The 17,065-nt window shown below is 45.7% G+C and overlaps 2 pseudogenes; both read right to left on the bottom strand.

Moving 5' to 3' along the window:
* Nucleotides 1-4,512: 4,512 nt before the first annotated feature.
* On the bottom strand, nucleotides 4,513-12,181 carry LOC119922597 (annotated as a pseudogene).
* A 3,103-nt stretch (nucleotides 12,182-15,284) lies between these two features.
* On the bottom strand, nucleotides 15,285-16,201 carry LOC119922596 (annotated as a pseudogene).
* Nucleotides 16,202-17,065: the final 864 nt, after the last annotated feature.

Raw genomic sequence — 17,065 nt, 5'->3', positions numbered from 1 at the left:
ATTGAATGAATTATTAAATGAATGACAAGAACTGTGTCCAACCTGATTATATTGCATCTACTCCAGCACGTAGAAACAGTGCCTGGCATACTGTAAGCACTTAACAAATACCATAATAATAATTATTATTATTACTTCTCTATTTTTGTCTTTCACCAGTTCTCCTTTCCCCCATTTGATACTTAAATTCTGAGTCCCTTGAGCGCCGGGAACCATGTATAATTCCCACCTGAATAATCTATGCCAGATTATTACAATACCGTGCACAAAGTAAGCACCTAATAAATACTATTACTATGACTACTGGTATTATTCCAATGCAGTGCTTTGGCACAAAGTAATGGCTTATTAACAATGCCGATAGTAATAGTCCTTATGATAATTCTCATCATTGTTGAAATCACTGCACATCCTGAAAAATGTCTTTATTTTCCTTCAGAATCTGTTATGCATTTTTCTATTCACTCCCTTCAAGGACGCAACCAGGTAGTTGGTTATCTATGCTGATTCCTCAGGCTATGAGTCCTTAGTAAGCTTCAAGGGCCAGATATGGGTTTTAGACATGGAAAAATGACGAAGGTTTCTACAACATGGAGTAGTGGATAGAGCCAGAGGGTCATGGGTTCTAATAACACTTCCACCACTTGTCTGCTGCATGATCTTGGGCTAGTCACTTAGCTTCTCTGTGCTTCAGATAACTCATCTTTAAAATGGAGATTGATACTGTGAGCCCCACATGAAACAGGAACTGTGTCTAAGCCGATTTGCTTGTCTCCACCTCAGTGCTTGGTGTAGCACCTGGCACATAGTAAGTACTTAACAAATACAATAATTATTATTACTATTATTACTTCACTCATGAACACTTCTGATCTCAGCCCTTTTCCTCCCCACAGATTAGAATGCTGTGTGGACTAGAAAAACAGCATAGCTGAGTGGAAAGGATCAGAGAAACTGGGTTCTAATTCCAGGTCTTCTTAAGTCCTTGCTGCGTGACCTTGGGCAAGTCACTTCTCTTCTCTGTGCCTCAGTTATCTCATCTGTAAAATGGGGATTCAATTCCTGTTCTCCCTTCTAAAGCGTGGCTGAGTCCCTTCTAGAAGCAGCGTGGCTCAGTGGAAACAGCCCGGGCTTGGGAGCCAGAGGTCATGGGTTCTAATTCCGGCTCTCCCAGCTGTGTGACTTTGGGCAAGTTACTTGACTTCTCTGTGCTTCAGTTACCTCATCTGTAAAATGGGTATTAAGACTATGAGCCCCACGTCGTACAACCTGATCACCTTGCATCCCCCCAGCGCTTAGAAAAGTGCTTTGCACATAGTAAGCGCTTAAAAAATGCCATTATTATTATTATTATTATTATTATTCCATGCTCCTGTTTCCCACATGGCTAAACCCTCCAGAAACTCTCTCAAGGAAGTGGAATTCTGTGTCCCTTGCTCCAGCGGGAATCAATTAAACTAGTATTTATCAAGTGCTTACTGTGTGCAGAGAACTGTACTAAGCACTTGGGAGAGGACAATATAGCAGAATTGGTGGACAAATTTCCTGCCCACAACAAGCTTACAGTCTACATGGAAGAAAGTGTTCTCTCGTTGCAGCACTGTGCATCTCCCCCACATGGCCATCAGAAGCTGCTACCAAGATCCTGAATCAATCAATCAATCAATCCATCACTTGTATTCATTAAACTCCTACTTTGTGCAGAGTAGACAGTGCAGTATGCAGTATGAAGTGCAGTCCCTGGGTATTAAGCACTTGAAAGAGAACAATATAACAGAGTTGGCAGACAAATTCCCTGCCCACAATGAGCTTATAGTCTAGACGGGGAGACAAACATTTATAGAAATGAATAAATTCCTGAAATGTGCATAAGTGTGATGGGGCTGAGGATGGAGTGAATATCAAGTGCTTAAAGGGTGCAGATCCAAGTGAATGATGATGCAGAAGGGAGAGGGTATTGAGGACAAGAGTTGGTCATCTGTAGCAACCATCACACACTTCACTATTGGAACACTTCCTTCCCTGTCCTCAGGGACAGGATCTGTATTTAATTCCCATCTGCGTATTATCTCCCATGGTTCACTATAGTGCCCTGCACACAGTAAGTGCTTAATAAATAGTATTACTACTATTTAAAAATGGCTCTATCGGGGAAGACCTCCTGGAGGAGATTTGCTTTGAATAAGGCTTTGAGAGTGGGAAAAATGATTATCTGTTGAGTATTTCTGTTGAGTATTTCTGTTATCTGCAGAAGCAGCGTGGCTCAGTGGAAAGAGCACAGGCTTTGGAGTCAGAGGTCATGGGTTCAAATCCCGGCTCCACCAATTGTCAGCTGTGTGACTTTGGGCAAGTCACTTAACTTCTCTGGGCCTCAGTTACCTCATCTGTAAAATGGGGATGAAGATTGTGAGCTCCCCGTGGGACAGCCTGATCACCTTGTAACCTCCCCAGCGCTTAGAACAGTGCTTTGCACATAGTAAGCGCTTAATAAATGCCATTATTATTATTATTATGAAGAGGGAGGACGTTCCAGTCCAGAGGCAGGGCACGGGCAAGCGGTCAGTGGTGAAATAGGTGAGCTCAGGATACAGTAAGCTAATTGGCCTGATTGATGGCAACAGGTTCCGTGGTCACCTCAATGCACACTCAACAACTGTTCATTAGTAATAATTATGATAGTATTTGTTAAGTGCTTACTATGTGCCAAGCACTGTTCTAAACATTGGGGTAGATATGAGGTAATCAGGTTGTCCCACGTGGGGCTCACAATCTTAATCCCTATTTGACAGATGAGGTAACTGAGGCACGGAGAAGTGAAGTGACTTGCCCAAGGTCATACAGTAGACACGTGGTGGAGGCAAGATAAGAACCTATGATCACTGACTCCCAAGCCCGTGCTCTTGCCACTAAGGCATACTGCTTCTCATGTGGTATTTTCTAAACACTATGTCCCAAACACTGTACTAACCACTGGGATAGATAAAAGTCAATTAGCTTGGACACAGTCCCTGTCCCATATGGGACTTACTTTCCCATTGTACATTCATTCTGGATCTACCCTGGTTTCAGAGTTTCTTACTGAGTGCTGGGGTAGATTCAAGATAATCAGGTTGGACAGAGTCCATGTGCTATATGGGGCTTACAGACTTTAGAGATGAGAAAACTGAAGCTTGCCCAATGTCAGCATTCCTTGGTTGGTTTTTTTTAATTTAATGGTATTTGTTAAGCACTTACTGTGTACTAGGCATTGTACTTAGCACTGGGGTAGAAACAAAATATTCAGATTGGACATTCCATGTCCCACATGGGACTCACAGTCTTAATCACCACTTTACAGATAACGTAACTGAGGCACAGATTAAGTTAAGTGACTTGGCCTAGTGGAAAGAGCATGGACCTAGGAGTCAGAGGATCTATGTTATAATCCTGGCTCTGCCACTTACCTGCTGTGTGACCTGGGACAAGTCCCTTTACTTCTCTGGGCCTCGATTCCCTATTCAGGAAAATGAGCCCCATGCAGGACAGGGACTGTATCCAACCTAATTTCTATGTATATCCCAGAACTTAGAACAGTGTTTGACACATAATAAGAGCTAAACAAATACCACTGAAAGAAATCTGTTTTCCCTCCTACTTAGACTGTGAGTCCCATGTGAGGACCTGGTTATCTTGTATCTACACCTGGTGCTTAGAACAGTATTTTGCACATGGTCAGATTTCACAAATTCCATAATTATTATTAAGAGGTGAAGCAGATAACCAGGAGGAAAACGCCCAGAGACACCAGAACCTGGAAGATGTGGAATCCCTCGTGAATTCCAAGGAGCCAATGGGTTCAGTCAGAACACACTGAAACAGACGACTATTCTGAAGCTGAGCCACCTTCATTAACTGCACAAAGTTACTGATATTTCTGTGCAGATGGCCCTGAACGGGAGTTAATTTTCCCCCTTACGAGCCTCTCCATCATGTCCCTGTTGCTCAGGCTGTAGATGAGGGGGTTTAGGGTAGGGGGCACCATTATGAAATGGGGTGCATACAAGCAAATCGGGTTGGACATCGTCCCTGTCTCAGGTGAGTCTCACAGTCTCAATCCCCATTTTACAGATGAGTAACTGAGGCACAGAGAAGTGAAGTGACTTGCCGAAGGTCACACAGCAGACAAGTGGAAGAGCCAGGAATAATAATAATATTAATGGCATTTATTAAGTGCTTACTATGTGCAAAGCACCGTTTTAAGTGCTAGGGAGGTTACAAGATGATCAGTTTATCCACGTGGGGCTCACAGTCTTAATCCCCATTTTACAGATGAGGTATGTGGGTCACAGAGAAGTGAAGTGAAGTGACTTGCCCAAAGTCACACAGCTAACAAGTGGTGAAGCCTGGATTTGAACCCTTGACCTCTGGCTCCCAAGCCCGGACTCTTTCCATTGAACCACGCTGCTTCAATGAATAGAACCCATGACCTGAATCCCATGCCTGTGCTCTATCTACTATGCCATGCTGCTCCCATTAGCTGTGTTCCATCTGGATGGAGATGGTCACGCAGTGGGAGGATCACATTTACGGGTGGGTAGGATGCCACCTGCATGCCAACCACTTTTCCTGCCCCCCGGTTGCTGAGTTGACATAGAAGTGGCTTTCTTCCAATCCAGATGATGGTCATGGCAACATTAGTGAGAAAACAACTCACTTTATCTCTCCTGACATTATCCCATGAGGCCACATCACTTGCCCCGGAAAACAATCTTTGGAATCCCATTCAGAGGGAGAGTTGGAAAATTGTCAGGGGGTATGGAGGCAGCGGGGGATAGTGGGAATCAGGAGACCTGGGTTCTAGTCCCAGCTCTATCCTCTCCCTCTCCCTCTGGGAGACTTCACCATTTCTACATCTTGGTGGCCTGAAATGTCTCAAAGATACAATCCCTTTTACCTACCCAAAAGGGTTATCATAATAATAACAAAAACAGCAGTAATAAACATAATAGTATTTAACACGTAATATGTGCCATGCCCTGTGGTGGTTACCAAAAAAATCAGAATACACATAATCAATCAATGCTATCTATTGAGTGTTTACCGTGTGCAGAGCAATCAGTTAATCCATTGATGGAATTTATTGAGTACTTACTGTGTAAAGAGCAGTCCATCAATCAGTGGCAGTTATTAAGTGTGTGGGCTGGGTTATAGTAGGAGTAGGGCAGTCCAGCACTGTGGAGACACAAAGGACAATGCCACTGCAGTATAATGGATGGAGGAGTCCAGCTTGGTGGAGGTACCCAGGATAATCACCCCTTTATTCTATCGGTTGACTCCTTTGCTCCACCCAACCCCATGAAAGTAATCTTCAGTGGTGGAGAGTAAAAATGAACTAATGACCTGGGAGGCAAATCAATTAATCATATTTGTTGAGCACTTACTGTAGACAAGGAGAGTAAGTGAATGAGACTGGAGTCAGTGTTGAATGACAAGGGGGAGCATGCCCAAGGGGAGAGTAGTAGTAGCAGTAAGCAGCAGTTTGGCCTAGTGAATAGAGCATGGACCTGAGAGTCAGAAGGTCATGGGTTCTAATCCCGATTCTGCACTTGTCTCCTTTGTCACTTTGGACAACTCCCTTAACGTGTCTGTACCTCAGTTTCCTCATCTGAAAAATGGGGGTTAAGACCATGAGCCCTATGTGGGACAGGGACTGTCCAACCTGATTATCTTGTATCTACCCCAGTGCTCAGAACAGTGCTTGGAACATACTAAGCATGGAACAAATAGCATACTTATTAATAGCAGCAATGGCAGAGATTGCAATAATAGTAATTGCATTTATCGAATGGCATTTGTTAAGTTCCTATGATACGCTAGGCACTGTACTAAGCACTGGAATAGACAGAAGATAATCAATTTGGATACAGTCCATGTCCCACAAGGGACTCCCAGTCTTAATCCCCATTTTACAGTTGAAGTAACTGGGGCACAATGAGGTGGCATGACCGAGTGGAATGGTCCCAGGCCTGGGAATCGATGGCCCTGTATTCTAATTCCGGCTCCACCACGTGCCAGTCAGTATGTGAATCAGTCAGTCAATTGTATTTACTGAGAGCTTACTACATGCAGAGCACTATAGTAAGCACTTGAAAGAGTACAATATGATAGATCTATTCGCTGCCTACAACGAACTTATGGTCTGTGTGACCTTGGGAAAATCACTACAATTTTCTGTGCCTCAGTTACCTCACCTGTAAAATGGGAATTAAGACTATGAGCCCTATTTGGGATGTGGACTGTGTCCATCCTGATTTGCTTGTGTCTACCCCATTGCTGAGTACAGTGGCTGGCACATAGTAAGGAATGAAGTGTGGTGATAACAAACGATGAAAATGTGTATGCATTTTGCCTTAGGGAATATTCTAAGCCAAATGCGAGATGTGCAGAGACTTCTCTCGTGTAAAATTTCCCCTTTAAGAATTTTCCTATTGTGGCCTTCATGTCCCTATTCCTCAGGCTGTAGATGAGGGGGTTCAGGATGGGGGGCACCACAGTGTAGAACACAGACACCAGAAGGTCCATAACTGAGGGAGAGTCCTAGGGGGCCTTGAGGTAGGCAAAGAACCCCATGGAGAGGAAAAGAGTGATGACGACGAGGTGGGGTAGGCAGGTAGAGAAGGCTTTGGTCCGCCCTTCTGTGGCCGGCATCCCCAGCAGCGTCGCCATGATATGGATGTAGGAGATGACGATGCCAACGAAACAGCAGAAGTCGAATGCCACATTGACGCAGATGGGCACCACCTCTCTGAAGAGGTCAGGAGAGCGAGAGATGGTGAGCAACTGGGGGATGTCACAGAAGAACTGGCCTACAACGTTGGACCCACAGAAGGAGAGGGAGAAGGTGCTGCCTGTGTGTAACACAGCAGACAGCCCCCCGCTCAGCCATGAAGCGGTGGCCATCTTCGCACAGGCCCCTAGATTCATGATGACCTTGGTGGCAGAAGGCCACGTAGCGGTCATAGGACATCACTGTGAGGATGACTAATCCTGCAAAAATTGATGAAAGAGCCAAAAATACTTGGAGAACACAGCCCAGGAAAGAGATGGATCTGTCATTAGTCAGGGAGTTGTGGACGGATTTGGGGATGGTGACAGTGATGAGGCAGAGGTCGAAGATGGACAGGTTCCTGAGGAAGACGTACATGGGGGCGTGAAGGCGCTGGTCGAGGGTGGTGATGGCGATGATGAGGAGATTCCCCATCAGCGCCGTCAGGTAGAGCAGGAGGAACAGTGCAGGATGGACCAGCCGCAGATCCCGGACCTCTGAGAACCCCAGGAGCAGGAATTCCATCACTGTGGTGACATTGGTAATCTCTTAGGGTGTGTAATTCACTAGCTGTGTTCAAGGAGAAGTAGGAAAGAAAATGAACCAACACCAGTCATGTATTGTGCATGTATATGAATGTTGTGTCATACCAAGAATCAACTATCAAGATAAAAGGTCCTGAAATGTGGTGCACGATAACAGCCACAAAGCTTATGCCATCAATCAATCATTCAATCTGAGTGCTTACTGTTTGCAAGGCACTGTACTAAGCACTTGAGAGAGTACAATACAGCAGAGTTGGTAGATATGTTTCATTCACATAATGGGCTTACAGTCTAGAGAAGGAGAAAGACATTAATATACATAATTAATTCGTAATACATAATTTACATATCTCAAGCAATCACTTGTATTCACTGAACACTTACTGTGTGCAGAGCATCATACTAAGTGCTTGGGATAGTACAACATAACAAATTTGGTAGAAATGATCCCCGCCCACAATGAGTTTACAGTTCAGAGAGGGAGCCAGACAGTAGTATAAATAAAAAATTTACTGATATTGCCATAAACTCTGTGGGGCTGAAGAAGGCTTGAATAAAGGGAGCAAATCAAAGTGCAAGGGTGGTGTAGAAGAGAGTGGGTGGGGAGGACAGGAGGGCTTAGTCGGGGAAGGCCTTTAGGATTAGATGTAATTTTAATAAGGCTTTGAAGCTGGGGAGAATGATTGTCAGATATGAAGGGGAAGGCTGTTCCAGGCCTGAGGCAGGATTTGGGCAAGAGGTTGGCCATAAGACAGATGAGAATGAGGTACAATGACTAGGTTGGCACCAGCGGAGCAAAATGCATTTATTCATTCATTTATTCAATAATATTTATCGAGCGCTTACTGTGTGCAAAGCACTGTACCAAGTGCTTGGAAAGTACAATTCAGCAATAAAGAGAGAAAATCCCTGCCCAGAACGGGCTTACAGTCTAGAAGGGGGGAGACAGACATCAAAACAAGTAAGCAGGCATCAATAAATACCATCAATATAAATAAATAGAATTATAGATATATACAGATCTAAACAGTTAAACAGGAATTAATAAAAGTAAATAGAATTATAGATATTTACATATATGCACAAGTGCTGTGGGGCGGGGGGGTGGAGCAAAGGGAGAGTCGAGCTGATTGGGAGGGGAGAGGGAGCTGAGAAAATGGGGCACTTAGTCTGGGATGGTCTCTTGGAGGAGGTGAGCCATCAGTAGAGTTTTGAAGGGGGAAGTGTGATTCGCGGATTTGAGGAGGGAGGGCGTTACAGGCCAGGGTAGGACTTGAGCCAGGGGTCGACGGCGGAACAGGCAAAAACGAGGCATAGTGAGAAGGTTAGCACCAGAGAAGCAGAATGTGCGGGCTGGACGAAGAAGGAGGGAAGGGTGGTGAAGTAGGAAGGGGGCAAGGTGATGGAGAGCTTTGAAGCCAACAGTGAGAAGTTTTTAACTGATATGGAGGTAGATAGGCAAACACTGGAGATTTTTGAGGAGAGGGGTGACATGCCCAGAACGTTTTTGTAAAAAGATAATCTAGGCAGCAGAGTGAAGTATAGACTGAAGTGGGGAGAGACAGGATATTGGGAAGTCAGAAAGGAGGCTGATGCAGTAATCCAGTCGGGTTAGGATGAGTGATTGCATTAACGTGGTAGCAGTTTGGGCGGAGAGGAAAGGGCGGATCTTGGCGATGTTGTGAAGGTGAGATCGACAGGCCTGGTGACAGATTGGATATGTGGGGTAAATGAAAGATCAGAGTCAAAGATGACACCGAAGTTGTGGGCTTGTGAGATGGGAAGGATGATAGTGCCGTCCTCAGTGACGGGAAAGTCAGGGAGAGGACAAGGTTTAGGAGGGAAAATAAGGAGCTCTGTCTTGGACATGTTGAGTTTTAGGTGGCGGGAAGACATCTAAGTAGAGATGGCCTGAAGGCAGGAGTAGATGCGAGCCTGGAGGGAGGGAGAGAGAACAGGGGAGGAGAAATAGATTTGGATATCACCCACGTAGAGATTATAGTTGAAGCCGTGGGAGCGAATGAGTTCACCAAGGACGTAAGTATAGATGGAGAATAGAAGGAGACCAAGAACTGACCTTTGAGGAATGCCTACAGTTATGGGATGGGAGGGAGACGAGGAGCCAGCGAAGGAGACTGAGAATGAATGGCCAGAGAGATAAGAGCAGAACCCGGAGAGGATGGAGTCGGTGAAGCCACGGTTGGATAACATGTTGAGAAGGAGATGATCGACAGTGTCAAAGCAAGGTGAGAGGTCACGGAGGATTAGGTTGGAGAAGGAGTCGTTGGATCTGTCAAGAAGGAAGTCACTGGTGACCTTTGAAAGGGTGGTTTCAGTGGAGTGGAAGGGACCGAAGCCAGATTGGAGAGGGTTCAGGAGAGAGTTGGAGGACAGGGATTCTGGGCAGTGAGGGTTGACGACTCACTCCAGGAGTTTGGAAAGAAGGGTAGGAGGGAGAAGAGGCGACTATTGTAGGGAGCTGTGGGATCAAAGGAGGGTTCTTTAGGATGGGGGAGACGTGGGCATGTTTGAAGGCAGAGGGGAAGAAGCTGTAGAAGAGTGAGCAGTTGAAGATGGAAGTTAAGGAGGGGAGGAGGGAAGGGGCGAGAGTTTTTAGAAGGTGGGAGGGAATGGGGTCTGATGTGCATGTGGAGGGGTTGGCACTTGAGAGGAGGGAGGGGATTTCCTCTGACGTTACTGCTGGGAAGGATGGGAAAGTAGAATAGGGGGTCGAGAGGAGGGGGCGGAGGAGGGGTGAGATGATTCTGGGAAGTTCAGACCTGGTGGTGTTAATTTTCCTGATGAAGTATGTGGCCAGATCGTTGCGTGAGAGGGTTCTACAGTGCCCTTCTGTCCCCTTCTATTCTCCATCTACACTCATTCTCTTGGAGAGTTCATTCATTCCCACGGCTTTAACTACCATCTCTAGGCGGATGATACCCAAAACTACATCTCCTCCCCTGATCTCTCTCCCTCTCTCCAGTATAGCATCTCTTCCTTCCTTCAAGACATCTCTACTTGGATGTCCCCCTGTCATCTCAAACTTAACATGTCCAAAACAGAACACCTTATTTCCCACCCAAACCTTGTCCTCTCCCAGACTTTCCCATTACTGTAGACGGCACCACCATTCTTCCTGTCTCACAAGCGTGCAATCTTGGCATTATCCTTGAGTATGCTCTCTCATTCAACACACATATTCAATCTGTCATCAAATCCCGTCGGTTTTACCTTCACCACATTGGTAAAATCCGACCTTTCCTCTCCATCCAAACTGCTATCCCGTTAGTACAATCACTCATTCTATCCCTCTTAGATTACTGCATTAATTTCCTTGTTGCCCTCCAAACCTCCTGCATCTCACTACTCCAGTCAATATTTTACTCCTCTGCCCAGATTATCCTTCTACATAAAAGTTCAGGGCATATCACTCCCCTCCTCAAAAATCTCCGGTGGGTTCCTATCGACTTCCATATCAAATAAATACTCATCATTATTGGCTTTAACACACTCCATCACCTTGCCCCCTCCTACCTCACCTTGCTTCTCTCCTTCTACAACCCAGCCTGCACAATTTGCTAACCTTCTCACTGTGCCTCATTCCTGCCTGTCTCACCACCGACCCCTGGACCACATCCTACCTCTGGCCTGGAATGCTCTCCCTTCTCAAATCTGATAATTATTCTCTTTCAAAGCGTTACTGAAGGCACATCTCTTCCAAGAGGCCTTCCCAGACTAAGCCCCACTATTCCTCCTCTCCCACCCCCTTCTGCTTCACCCTGACTTGCTCTCTTTGCTCTTTCCCCCGCTCCAAACCCCACAGCACTTATGTATATATATGTAACTTTATTTATTTATATTGATGACTATTTGTACTGATGTCTGTCTCTCCCCTCTAGACTGTGAACTCACTTTGAGCAGGGAGTGTCCTCTTCATTGCTTTATTTCAATTTCCCAAGTACTTAGTACAGTGCAGCATGGCTCAGTGGAAAGAGCACAGGCTTGGGAGTCAGAGGTCATGGGTTCTAATCCCAGCTCTGCCACTTGTCAACTGTGTGACTTTGGGCAAATCACTTAACCTCTCTGTGTCTCAGTTATCTCATCTATAAAAAGGGGATTAAAAGTGTGAGCCCCACGTGGGACAACCTTATTACCTTTTCCCCCCACCCCCACCCAGCGCTTAGAAAAACTCCTGGCATATAGTAAGTGCTTAACAAATACCGTCTTCTTCTTCTCTGCAAACAGTAAACACTCAATAAATATGATAGAGTGAATGAATGAATCTTGTGTCTACCCAATCCATAAATGGTATTCATTATTAATAATACTAATTGTGGTATTTGTTCATCACATGCTATGTGCCAAGCACTGTATTGAGCGCTGGGTAGGTATAAAATAATCAGTTCCTACTTGGGGCTCACAGTTTAAGAAGGAGGGAGGACAGGTAATGTACCTCTATTTTGCAGATCAGAGGCCTGAGGCACTGAGAAATTCAATGACGTGCTCACGGTACCACAGCAGACAAGTGGAGGAGATGGAAATATAACCCAGGCCCTTTGCTTATAATAATAATTTACTGAGCACTTGCTAAGTGCAGAGCACTGTCCTATGCACTTGGGAGAGTAAACACCACACAGTTGGTAGACATCTTCCCAGCCAACCAGGAGCTCACATTCTAGCAGGGGTGACATGTATTAATCAATCAGTCAATCATCAATGGTTGTGGGCAGAGCACTATACTAAGCGTTTGGAAGAGTCCAATACAATAAATTTCGTAGATAGTTTCCCTGCCGAAGATGAAACGCTTAGTGAAAGACTCACCTGAATGCATCCAGCCCCAAGCTGTTATCAGCTTCAACTGCTCTGGTTGCCAGCTTTCTCCCCCTTGTGAGAAATGATCAAGAGTTCAAGGGGGAACATCCCTCTCTACATCAGCACCAAGCTCTCCTATCTCCAGGAGAGACAAACAGGGAGAAAGAAAGGCACTGTTTTCCACAGTCCCCGTTCTAACTATTGCCGATGATGGGGGTATTCAGTCATTCATTCAGTCAACTGTATTTATCATATTTACTGGTAGCCCCAATAAAGGGGCCGGAAACACATCGGCTATTAACGCAATGAGGAGTTTCCGGTATCGTGCATCCAGGGACAGGTGAATTGCATCAGAAGGGAACGGGGTCCACAGTGTGCGTTGCTGCCTTGGTTTCCATGGATACAGACGTTGGATGGCTCGGAGGTGAGTGGGGAATAATCAGCCAGGAATTGGTGTGGCAGGAAGAAATCCCAAGGGGCCCAGCTGCCATGGGAATGAGAAATGGAATGGGCTAGGTTAAAACCACTTCAAAAGGAGAATCATACATACAAGTAACATTACAAGTTACATTAAGGGAGTCATGTCTCCCTTCAGTGCCAGGAATTCATTCATTGATTGATATCTATTGAGCACATACTGTGTGCACAACACCATACTAACCACTTGGGAGAGTACAATATAACAATAAACAGACACATTCCCTGCCCAAAATGAGCTCAGAGACTACAGGACACTAGAAACGAGGTTCTTTGACCCCTCTGGTGTAGCCCCTTGCCGACTCCTTTCGTTGTACACCATCTTTGGTGCACCATGCACTAGTGAACTGTACATGGGCTGGAATTCAGTAGACCTGAATTCTAATCCCAACTCCGCCCCTGACCTGCTGTGTGACTTTGGCGAAGTCGCTTAACGTCTCTGGGCTTTGGCTTCCTCATCTATAAAATGAGAGTAAGATACCCACTTCACCTAACACTTTGATTGGAGGCTATGCCTAAACTGATTACTCTATGGCCACCCTTTCATTTAGTACCTGGCATATGTTTAATAAATCAGTCAGTGGCATTTTCTGAGCAATGACTGTTCACAGAGCGCTGTACTAAGTACTCAGGATAAGACAGCACAGTAGAGTTGGTAGGCACATCCCTTGACCACAAGGAGCTCGCAGTCTAGAGATGAAGGCAGACATTAAAATAAATGGATACATTTTGGGTATGTGCATACGTGTTATGGGGTTGAGGGTGGGGTGAATAGCAAGTGCTTAAAGTATAAAGATCCAAGTGCAAAGGTGATGCAGAAGGGAGAAGGAATAGGGGAAAATAGGACTTAGTCGGGAAGCCCTTTGGACGGAGATATAATTTTAACAAGTCTTTGAATGTAGAGAGAGTGATGGTCCATCACATATAGAGTGGGAGGGAGTTCCAGGCCAGAGGGAGGATATGGGCAAAGGGTCGGTGAAGAGACAGATAAGATTGAGGTCCAGAGAGTAGGTTGGCATTAGAGGAACCGAACAGGACTGGGCATCTGAAGATCTGGGTTCTAATCCCAGCTCCACCACTTATCTGATCGGTGACCTGGGGCAAGTGATTTAACTTCTGTGTGCCTCAGTTTTCTCGTCTGCTGAACTGGGATTCAATACCCGTTCTCCCTCTTACTTCGACTGAGAGCCCCATGTGGGACCTAATTATCTTGTATCCTCCCCAATGCTTAGTTCAGTGCTTGGCACACGGAAAGTTCTTATACCACAATTATTATCGTTATTATTACAATGAAGTATGTGGACTAGGTTGTAATAGGAAATCAGCAAGGTAAGGTAGGAGGGATGTTTCCTACTGGTAGAGTCAACCCAAATAGAATTTTTCTCTACCTGAGAAAATCCTCTGGGTTCAGGGGAAATGGGAGCATAATTTCATTCAATCGAATTTATTGAGCGCTTACCGTGTGCAGAGCACTGTACTAAGCGCTTGGGAAGTACATACAACTGGCAACATATAGCGACGGTCCCTACCCAGCAATGGGCTCACAGTCTAGAAGGGGGAGATAGACAACAAAATGAAACATGTAGACGGGTGGTAGACGGGTGTCAAAGTCAGGGAAGGCCTCTTGGAGATGTGTTTTTCATAAGGATTTTAAGGTAGGGAGTATGACTGTCTGTCAGATATGAAGAGCGAGGAGATTCCAGTCCAGAGGCAGGACGTGGGCTAGAGGTTGGGGACGAGACTCCAGTCCATACTTCAAACTGCTGCCCGGATCATTTTTCTACAAAAACATTCAGGACTTCCCCATTCCCCGAAAATCTCCAGTGGTTGCCCATCCACCTTTGCATCAAATAAAAACTCCTTACCATTAGCTTTAAAGCACTCAATCACTTTGCCCACTCCTACCTCACCGCACTACTCTCTTACTACAACCCAGGCGGCACAGTTCACTTCTCTCATGTTAACCTTCTCACTGTACCTAGATCTCTCCTGCCTCACTGCTGACCCCTCACCCACGTCCTGCCTCTAGTCTGGAATGACCTCCCTCCTCAAATCCGACAGATAATTACCCTCCCGTATCAAAGACTTACTGAAGGCACAGTCCCTCCTAGAGGCTTTCCGTGACTAAGCCCCCTCTTTTCTCTTCTACCACTCCCTTCTGCATCACCCTGACTTGCTCCCATTGTTCTTTCTCCCTCCCAACCCCCAGCACTTCAGTACATATCTGCAATTCATTTATTTATTTTAATGTCTGTCTCCCTCTTCTAGATTTTCAGCTCGTTGTTGTCGGGGAATATGTCTATTTATAGTTCTACTCTCCCAAGCGCTTAGTACAGCACTCTGCACACAGTAAGCTCTCAACAAATACGATTGAATGAATGAATGAATGAGTTGGACGAGATGGAGGTAAAGTGAAATGGGCACTGGAGGAGTGAAATGTGTGGGCTAGGATATAGTAAGAAATCCGGGAGATAGGGAAGGAGAGGGCAAGGTGATCGAGTGCTTCAGAGCCTATGGTAAGGAATTTCTGTTTGATGCATAGGTGGATGGGCAACAATTGGAGGTTCTTGAGGAGTGGAGAAACATGGAGTGAACTTTTTTGGTCCAGAGTTGTCACAAGTCCTGTCAACCAGGTCATCAAACGATCACAGAGAGAGCTTCTTCCTGATCTTCTTTAATTCCTCCTTGATATCTTCGTTCCTCAGACTGTAGGTGATAGGATTCAGCATTGGAATGATGATGGTGTAGAAGATGGACACCACCTTGCTCTGCTCCATGTTTGAGATAGCACCGGGCTGGTTGTACATGAAGAAGACAGAGCCACAGAACCGACCCACCCCACCATGTGGGAGACACAGGTGGAGAAGGTTCTCATCCATCCCTCTGCCAAGCAGATCCTTAGGATGGTAGAGATGATGAGCACGTAGGAGATCGAGACAATGGCGAAGGTGCCCACGATAATGGAGCCACGCAAGCGAGCAAGACCAGCTGGTTGGTCAGCATGTCAGAGAGGGACAGGATTAGGATCGGGAGGACGTCGCAGAAGAAGCCATCAATTTTGTTGAGCCCACAGAATGGTAACCAGAAGCTCATGGTGGTTTGGGTCACGGTATCGACCACTTCCCAGAGGTACAAGCCCCCCACCAACAGCGGACAGATTCTATGGAACATGATCGTGGAGGCGGTCACAGATGGCGACAAAAAGATCTTATGCCATGGCGGCCAGGAAGAAGGCCTCTGTCGTCTCAAAGAGGAAGAGGAAGAAGAACTGAGCGGTGCAGGCAGAGAAGGAGATGACTGCCTGCTCTGAAAGGAAACTAAGCAGGGCCCTGGGGGCGATAGTAGAGGAATATCAGAACTCCAGTTGAGACAGGCTGCAGACGAAGGAGTACATGGCAGTGTGAAGTTGGGGGTCCAGGCTGATGATGGCGACCATTACGAGATTGCCTACCATGGTCACACAGTACAGGACCAGGAACGTTAAAAATAGCTGGCCTTGCAATGACGGCCTGCCTTAGAACCCCGGGAGGATGAACTCAGTGGTGGTGGTGAGATTCCCCATAGCTAATGGACCCCATCCAGGACCTTCTACTGGGACTTTCTGCGAGGGCCGGTGGAGGCACCCTGAACCAGTTGGGTCATGATTGTTTGCTGATAATAATGACAATATTTATAATTACAATAATCATAATCATAATGGGATTTGTTGAGTTCTTACTAGATGTCAAGAACTGTACTAAGAGCTTAAGTTCTAGAAGGGGAGACAGACATTAGTAAACACAAATAAGCTACGATCCTCTAGACTGTAAGCTCATAGTAGTCAGGGAATGTGTCTGTTTATTGTGTCTGTGTCTGTGTTTATTGTGAATGTGTCTGCTAATGCTCTTTCAAGCATTTAGGCCAGTGCTTTGCACACAGTAAGTGCTCCATAAATACAATTGAGTGAATGAATGGGGCTTGTCCTATCTTATGCTATCGAGTCATTTCCGACCCACAACAACTTCATGGACACATTTCTCCCATATCGCCCCACCTCCATCTGCAATTGTTTTGATAGCATATCCATAGAGTTTTCTTGGTAAAAATACAGAAGTGATTTATCATTGCCTCCTTCGATACAGTGAACGTGAGTCTCCACCCTTGACTCTCTCTTATGCAATTGCTGCCTAGCACAGGTGAGTTTTGACATAGCAGATTGCCTTCCACTTGCTAGCCACTGCCCAAGCTAGAAATGGAATGGGTAGGCCTCTGCTTAACTCTCCCTCCTGTATCCACGACTGGTAGACTACTGGATACTCTCTAGGTGCTATACTGAGATGCTAATGAATGGGTAGATAGAAGACAATCAGGTCCTGCAAGGGGCTCACAGTCTAAGTAGAAGGGAGAACAGATATTGAATCCCCATTTGGAGAAGAGAGAACTAAGG

This window comes from Tachyglossus aculeatus, unplaced genomic scaffold (assembly GCF_015852505.1).
Source record: "Tachyglossus aculeatus isolate mTacAcu1 unplaced genomic scaffold, mTacAcu1.pri scaffold_114_arrow_ctg1, whole genome shotgun sequence".
NCBI lineage: Eukaryota > Metazoa > Chordata > Mammalia > Monotremata > Tachyglossidae > Tachyglossus > Tachyglossus aculeatus.
The sequence above is the reverse complement of the archived record's forward strand: the minus strand, read 5'-3'. Positions and strand labels throughout refer to the sequence as shown.